Genomic DNA, 8,894 nt, shown 5'->3' with positions numbered 1-8,894 from the left:
GATCTGTGACTTCATTCCATGCTTGCCAAGCTCTATCAGAGGCTTCAAGACTATGTGCATCGAGTCATGAAAGAGTTGTTGAATACATGTTGACTTTTACTTTTTGGATAGATTGACTCTTACATTTATGCTGACAAAGAGATAGGCAATGAGAATACAGTCATGTCTGGAAGATATATGGTGCATAGATTATAGAAATTTTCCCAGAGTTAGATACACCGGATAAGCAGACTTGTTGCCAGGGAACTGGGTGAGTTGTGTCTTATATGTGGCTATGATAATAGGGGCTACACAGGCACCTTCAGGTAAGTGATTCTAGATGGGAATATTATTGTCAAATATCTGAAATGACACATTTGGATTTATACCACCTGCCTGTACTGTGTTCCACCAATCTCCGGTCCACATCTCATTGTAAATCCTGTGAGATTTTGAAACATTGCTGCATTTGGGCCTGTAGACATTGTCCTTGGCATGAGCTGCATTTCCTAGCAAGGTCTTGATAGCTTTGATAGGATCACAATGATAAACCATATGCTTATGTTCCGGACTATTCCTGAACCACAATTCTCTAGTCTTCCAAGTAGCACATTCTAGAACATGATTGGCCAGCTTATGGAGCCCATATATATTATGGTAGGATAGACCTAATCACCTTGGTTAACATAGATAAATCAATATATGTGCCTGTACAGCCCAGTAAGCAACCCTCCAGTCTAGCTCTGATGCAAAGGGTGCAAAAATGTTCTTTGATCCATCTGATATATCTGAATCCATATTCATATCACCATCCATATCCCCTGCTCCAAATTCTCTCCTCCATTTTTCATATACTGTTTTATCCATCAAGCTTTGTAGCTTCTCTTTGTTATACCACTTGCAGCTTCTTGCTAATAACAGATGGGATATCAGGCCCTGGGGAGTTTTAAGCTTCTTGTGACAAGCAGGACAGATTGTATCCTCCTCTGAAGACTGGGCAGATGTGAGCTCAACTTGAACGTTCAAAGCCTAAAGTACTGATTGTAGGCCAACCATAATGAGATGCATTCTATAGGCACGGTTCAGGCTTTGTTCATAATCGTGAAAACAAAGACAAAAGAAGTACCTCCTTTTACTTTGTTCCCCTACTATGGGTACATGTTGATCTGAGGCGCTTGCTGACAGGCTCATCCCCGTTAGATATTTGTCTACATAAAACTCCATTTTCTTTGATAGTATATAAAGCTGCCTGTACTCCATTGTTCAGATATGTAGGAAAACAACCAGAGTACCATGTGGAACTAGGGCGTAGAGTTATGCTGACCGGCAGACCACAAGGAACGTAATCCCAAGTATGCCGATGGTGTGGGGGCTTTGGACTCGGAGAGTACCTCCTTCAGAGACGCCGGAGTTCTGTCTTCCGGTGCAGATATGACAGGAACACACTTATGGAAAATTCGGTGTTACATGACTATAGGATGTGACTAAAGATATAAACAAAATTGGTGCACACTTTATGATGTGATCATGGCAAATTCTATTGCAGATGAGTCATGACTTACCTCCAGCCAATAGCATTAATCACACTTGATTGCACAGTCCCCAAAGATAGGTCTTTAGAATTGTATAGTGAGCATTTCAGCTTTGTCATTGGTTTATATCATTGCTGATGAAAGCACATACCTTTTTGCAGATTTAATCGATCTAAAAAATAAATTATACTAACTATACAAATTGGTATTAATGTTATTGAATAGATGCAAGTTGAAATTTGGTGTTGTTCCTCATTTTTAGGGACCTAAATTTGTTGAATACCTCAAATGCCTCAAACAAACATAAGTAATAAAACTAAGTGAAACTCAGACGCTTCCCGTTGGCTCGTGTCAAGAAAGGTTACTGATAATCTTTTTAAGCGAGTGAACCATTGGAAACGTGCCTTACTTGATTGTGACAAACCAGAGCTTAAAGCACCGGTAGATTGGGACAGCTATGCGGTCGAAGACCAAATAGTCGCCCCTTTCGAAAGCATGGAGATTGGCTGGGATTAAACTTAAAAGAATATATCCCACGTCCGTTATTATCTCCACGCCCCCCGGCTACTGGTGATGTCGCTATCTTTAGACGCAGAATGCTCGTAGGAACAACCCCGTAAGGGAACGATACTTGTTCCGAATTGAGTATAGATTCTAAATTCTATCCACAGAATTAGACGATAACGTAAAGGATCCTGAGAGGGACCTTCGAACGGTGTACGCGGAATTAACCCCAAATAAACCTATGATAAAATGTTTACGCATGTACATATGTGCTTGCAGGTACACACCATTTTGACGTTCGAAGCTTATTCACGATATACTGATGAAGAAAACCCGCAGATGATCCGCTGCATTTGAAATGTTATATATTCGGACCGGATTATGTGATCTCACACTAACCTAACCGTACGTTGTCATGCTAAGTCTATTCTTGGAACAATGACCTAATAAAGTCTGATTAGAGAACCTAACCAACTCTAACCTTATCTAACCAACCAGTCACGCAAAGAAGGACGTAAGAACTCTTTCTATTACCTACCTAACCTTAAACGACCCTCTAGGGGGGCTTGACGTTTCTGGTGAAAGCGGGTAAACGCCTGCGTATTTTCTCACAGATGGTGGCGTCAGGCTGCCAAATGAAGTGTTAAGATCGACTAGTTTACGTAATGCAAACTCACTATCCTCGCCCAACTTAGTAGGGGCTCATCTGGGATGTCCCACCGGCTCTTGTGGCCGGTGGCTAAGTGTGGAGTTACCCACCTCGGTCACTTTTTAGTGATCGGAGCAAACCCTAACCAGTCCCAAAAAGGGAAGGCAGGTGTCCGGTGATAAGGCATATGGTATTCATAGTTTCGGATATGGATTTTGATTTTAGTTCAGGGGCGAAGACAATACTGTCCCCCGGCAAATTAAGGACAAGCGAAATCAAGATACCCGAATGGTTATCTACCCCCGGCGCCTACGTAAACCGGAAAGGTAGATAAGATAAGACTTAGATCTAATCAGATGACCGCAGATCAAGAATAAGCGTTAAAGCACATCCGGCAAATAAGGCCGAGCATCAATACTTTAGCGCCCGGCAACCCCGGACCGTGGCACGTGACCGAATAGGCGCGCGCTTATGGAATGTTCGAGAAGGAATGGCACGTGTTATGACGTGACCTTGAGATATATACGCTATTGGTCCACGCCTTATGGCGTGATCATTGCGCCTTCTACTGCGGATGAGTCATTGCTTACCTCCAGCCAATCAGATTAATTGCATTTGATTTAGCGTGTTCGGAGATAGGCCTTTAGAATTCTATAGTGAGTTTTCAGCTTTGTAATTGATTTACATCATCGCTGACGAAAGAAATGTATCTTTTCATTTAATCTCTCACTCTAATAAACCCGTACTAATCATACGTTACAAATGGTATTAATGGCACTGAAGAGACGCACGTCGAAATTGGTGTTAGGACTTCAACTTTTCGGAGTCCCCAATCTGCCCGATACCTCAAGCGCCTCAAGCCAACTAAGTATTTTTTTACTTCCCCAGATATGACAGGAACACACTTATGGAAAATTCGGTGTTACATGACTATAGGATGTGACTAAAGATATAAACAAAATTGGTGCACACTTTATGATGTGATCATGGCAAATTCTATTGCAGATGAGTCATGACTTACCTCCAGCCAATAGCATTAATCACACTTGATTGCACAGTCCCCAAAGATAGGTCTTTAGAATTGTATAGTGAGCATTTCAGCTTTGTCATTGGTTTATATCATTGCTGATGAAAGCACATACCTTTTTGCAGATTTAATCGATCTAAAAAATAAATTATACTAACTATACAAATTGGTATTAATGTTATTGAATAGATGCAAGTTGAAATTTGGTGTTGTTCCTCATTTTTAGGGACCTAAATTTGTTGAATACCTCAAATGCCTCAAACAAACATAAGTAATAAAACTAAGTGAAACTCAGCCGCTGCCCAAGAGGCTATAGAAACAACTTTATTATTTACCTAAGTGAAACTACAATAGATGTTAGTTTAAGGTGATCTCTAATAAATGTAATGTAACATACCTCAGCCGCTGCCCGAGAGGCTATAGAAATGACTGAGGTATTCCTATACTAAACCCCCTACTACTTATAGTCGGAGGTGCTACTCGCTACAGTATAATGACTCCTAGGAGAACAATGGTTACTCCATGGAGTGGTGGCTATGCTCCATGGAGAACAATGGCTGCTTTGGCAGAGACCGGGTTTATCCAGTTTTGTCACTCCCACTCGAGTGCAACCATAGTCCCATAGCTTTAGAGAATTTCCAGTGTTTTTCATGAGTGAGGGGTTTAGTGAGAATGTCTGCAACCATATCTCCTGTAGGAACATATCTGATTACTGCCTCTCCCTTTGATACTAAGTCATCTCGGATAAAATGATATTTCTCTTGAATGTGTTTTGTGCGAGCACGGAACTGTGGATCTCGTGTAAGAATGATAGCTGCTTGATTGTCACAGTGCAATGTTGTAGGTTCATTTTGAGCATGTCCAATTTCTTCAAAAAATGTCCAAAGCCATGCAAGGTGTTGTCCAGCATTGCTCAATCCAATGTACTCTGACTCCATGGAGGATAAAGCTACCATGCTTTGTCTTTTGCTTGTCCAGGAGATTGCTCCTCGGATGGTGATAAAGACAAACCTTGATGTTGATCGAGACGTGTCTGGGTCTCCAGACCAATCTGCATCTGAATATCCATGGAGACATCTGTGCCATCATATTGTAGTTCCATGTCCCTGGTTGCTTTCAGATATCGGAGGACACATTTTGCAGCTTCCCAGTGATGGCTCCTTGGAGCTGAGCTATACCTGCTTAGTATTCCAACAACGTAGGCAATGTCTGGGCGGGTTCCAAGCATGGCATACATGAGGGAGCCTACAATTGAGAGGTATGACACTTGACGCCCTTCAATATGCATCTCGTGTTGCACAATATCTTCCCCTGGAGCATTTGCAAGGAGTTTTGATCCATGGGCCATTGGTGTCCATACTGGTTTGCAGTTCTTCATTCCAGTACGCTCCAGGACTGCGTCAATGTATTGGCGTTGCAATAGGGATATTGTTTTGTTTGAACGGTCACGTTGGATTTCTATTCCAAGGATGTATTTTGCTTCTCCAAGGTCCCGCATTTTGAATATGGATTCGAGTTTGGCTTTTGTGATATCCATGAATTTCCGGGATGAAGCTCCTAGGAGGAGGTTATCTACATAGACAACAACAAAGCATATTTGTTTGTTGCCCCGGAATACATAGAGACATGTTTCTGCATGTAGTCTTGTGAAACCGAGCTCCTGGAGCTTGCGATCAAAAGTTTTGTTCCATGTACGACCAGCTTGTTTTAATCTGTAGATGGATTTCTTCAATCTCCAGCAGTATCCAGGTTGGATAGGAACACCCCCTGGAGGAAACATGTACAGTTCTTCTTCAAGTTCTCCATTGAGATAAGCTGTGGATACGTCCATTTGATCAAGTTCTAGGTCGTACTTTGCTGCCAGGGCTAGAATAATTCAGCTTGACTCTAAGTTTGCAACCGGAGCAAAAACCTCCTGGTAATCAATCCCCTCCCTTTGAGTAAAACCTCTTGCAACAATCTGGAGTTTGTATCTCTCAATGTTTCTGTTTTGATCAAACTTGATCCGGAACACAGGTTTTGATATGATGGGTTTTACTCCCTTCGGAAGTGGAACAGTGTCATATACTGCATTAGTATTGAGACTTAGGAGTTCCTCCTCCAAGGCAAACTTCCATAATTCTCCATCCGGACGTGATAAGGCTTCCTTTAGTGTCCTTGGAAGGTCTGTGTTAGATGGACCGGTACTTGCTATTCCAGCAAAGAATGTCTCCTCTGTATCAGATGTTTCTTCATGAACCTCAGGAGTGTTAGGTTTCTCCTTGGAGTTGTCATGCTGCTCTTTTTGAGACTGTTCCTCATCTAGAGTCATTTGATAATCTCGGTTTTTGTCTGCAGGACGGGTCTGGCGACTGCTTCTGCGTACTCCTAGGACTTCAGCAGGCATGACTACTCTTTTAGGAACTTGTGCAGGTACTCCAGGGAGTAGACACATTTATGTATTTGTTGCCCCACTCACTCCTGAAGGTGTTGAATCACTCCTTGGAGGTGTTGAATCACTCCTTGGAGGTGTTGGATGACTCCTTGGAGGTGTTGTATGCCTTCCAGAAGCTGATCCAATGGACAGGCTGTTTAGCTGTATTCGGCAGGGACCGGGTTTATCCGGTTTTGTCAATAAGTATATTTTTTTACTTTCCCTTGTTAATTGGTACTAATATAACGGACAATACAATAAATCCCTAAGAGTGAACATTGGTAAACATAGGCTAAAATCATATAGTAATATGTTAATTGGTATTATTATGATAGATAATGGAAGAAATTTTGAGGATTAAACATCCTTATCACTTCAAAATTTGAGTAAACATATGATCTTGGCCTGTTTTTACCAATGCTTACTCCTAGAAATTTCTTGTATTATCTGTTATAATAATATCAATTAACACATCACTACTCTTAATTGATCTAAGAGCAGCATATATCCAGGTGTGGACAAAAAGTAATATAAGTACTGTACCAGAGGAATAAAACAGTAGCAAGCAGACCAGCTTGCTTCTAATATGTAACTGGAAGGTTGACTCTCAATTTTTATTTAAACCAAGCTGTTATTTTTTTAGTATTTAAACAATCAAATTTGTAAACAAATTTACTACATAATTGTTGATTATTTATATAAAAAATGTACTAGTTTAATGCTAGTTTAATATTATTGCTTTGAGTTTTAACTTTAAGTTTAGTGACATTTGTTAGCTTGCTAATACTTAAAACCCTAGCCACAAACCAGACTTTGTTACATTAGTGGGTTGATTACTAGTATTTTAAGTTTCAACTTTGAGTCCGTGACATCTGTTAGCTTGCTGATACTGAAAAACTTGGTCACAAAATAGTCACATAACAACAAGTACAACAAAGACTGTCTTGTAAGCTAGCATGACTATTTTGTGACTAGGTTTTTGTGTATCAGCAAGCAAATAGATGTCACAAACTCCAAATTGGGATTTAAAATACTGATATCAACGATATTGAAGCCCTGCCCTTAGCAGATCATGCGACTTCAGGCTTACCTATTTCCCTGCCACTAACAAACTGCACATAATGTGTCCTCACCCCATTCATGAATAACCCACTGCTGATATTGGCAACTCACGTCTTTATTATATCCGTGGCATCAAACACAGTCATACCTTAGTTGAGGTTATGGTGCTCACCAATCACCACATTCACGCCAAAGACGTTACTGCAGTGCTTGATCTACAAGTCATTATGAGTAATTTTACTGTTGGGCACATTACCAAATCGGAGACATTGTGGATTGAAAAGGTGGGATTTTCACATAATAGGGATGCCATGGTGAGGAAGATGACAATGATGGTCAATAAGATGCCTTTGTTCTCCCTCTTGCTTCTCATTGTTATTGGTGAGCATTGTGAATGGGTATCCCTGCAAGCGGGAAGCAAGCACATCAGCCATTGTGTTGAGGAAGTAGGAAAAGCTTACTTTCAAGCAATTCAGTCGCAAAAAAACTGACCAGACAATGTTTGGGCCAGTCATTGGTAAAAGTCACAAACAGTTGGGTTGATATCAGTGCAATTGAGTACCATGTCTACAAACAGCCAACACTGGACACACAAATTGACTTTGACTCTAACGACCCTGTTACTACTGCTACTGGAGTGACTAATATAGACAAATATGAATATCTCTGTCTGTTAACTAAATGCAAGACACTGTATCCAACACATAATATAACAGACATGGAATTTATGTTATGTGCAGGTGCAAAGGCTATCAAGGAGGTTGTAATTTGTAATCTGAAAACCTCAACGTCAATTTGAACTAACTTTGACATGTTCACTCTTCCAAGCCTAACCTCAATCTCAATTAGGACATTTCGACCAATCACATGGCCAACTCAGTTTATTACATGACCTACTTGCGCTATATCAATTGGTATGATTGCAAGCACACAAAGTGCAAGACACCTGACATCTCTGTGTTGGCTGAGCCATCCAACGCAGCATAGGACAATATTAAAAAGCTAAGTCTGAGGGCTAAAAAAGAAAGGCCAGTAGAAAATGACGGTGCACTGCTTATTTTTCATATCAGAAGACGAATACTCAAAATATTATATAGTTGGAGTTGATGTATTGTGAATCTCTTGCATGATAGACAATGCAGTAATAATTTTTTTTTCTGTTTTCATGTTGTGCAAGTATATTCATTTAAAATCCTCTATTGGAGGAGGAAGAGATTGGACTGGCACTATGCAATGTCTGACATTATAGAAGAATGCAACTGACCCATTAGTGTGCAGACAATAAGCAGTGGTTAGGGTGTGGGTGGCCATTGGTGATTTAAGGCCAAAAAAATCCTTAAGTTTCAGAGCATGTAGTATAAATCAATCTATACAGAACTTGGTGCAGACATCTGATATCATGTCTAGTCTTTAATTTGAAATTGAGACCTGGTAGCCTACAATACCAGGAATACAATGCTAATACCATGTTGCATTGTTTTTTCAAATTCTTTTTGCATGTAAGTATATTTCAACATGGACCAATGTAATCTTCAATGTATGAAAGATCAAAAAACTGAATCAGATGATAAGGTTAACTTTACAGTTTTGGAGAACTCTATGATTGCTTGATATTGCTTTTGACTGCCAACACAAGAAGGCTAAAGATGAAGCCAACTTATTCAAATGGGTCAAATTTGTATGTGAGCTCGTTGACACCAGATAATGTCACCTTCTCTGACATAAACA

Source organism: Serpula lacrymans (assembly GCF_000218685.1).
Source record: "Serpula lacrymans var. lacrymans S7.9 unplaced genomic scaffold SERLAscaffold_1, whole genome shotgun sequence".
Lineage (NCBI taxonomy): Eukaryota > Fungi > Basidiomycota > Agaricomycetes > Boletales > Serpulaceae > Serpula > Serpula lacrymans.
This window is presented reverse-complemented; position numbering follows the sequence as displayed.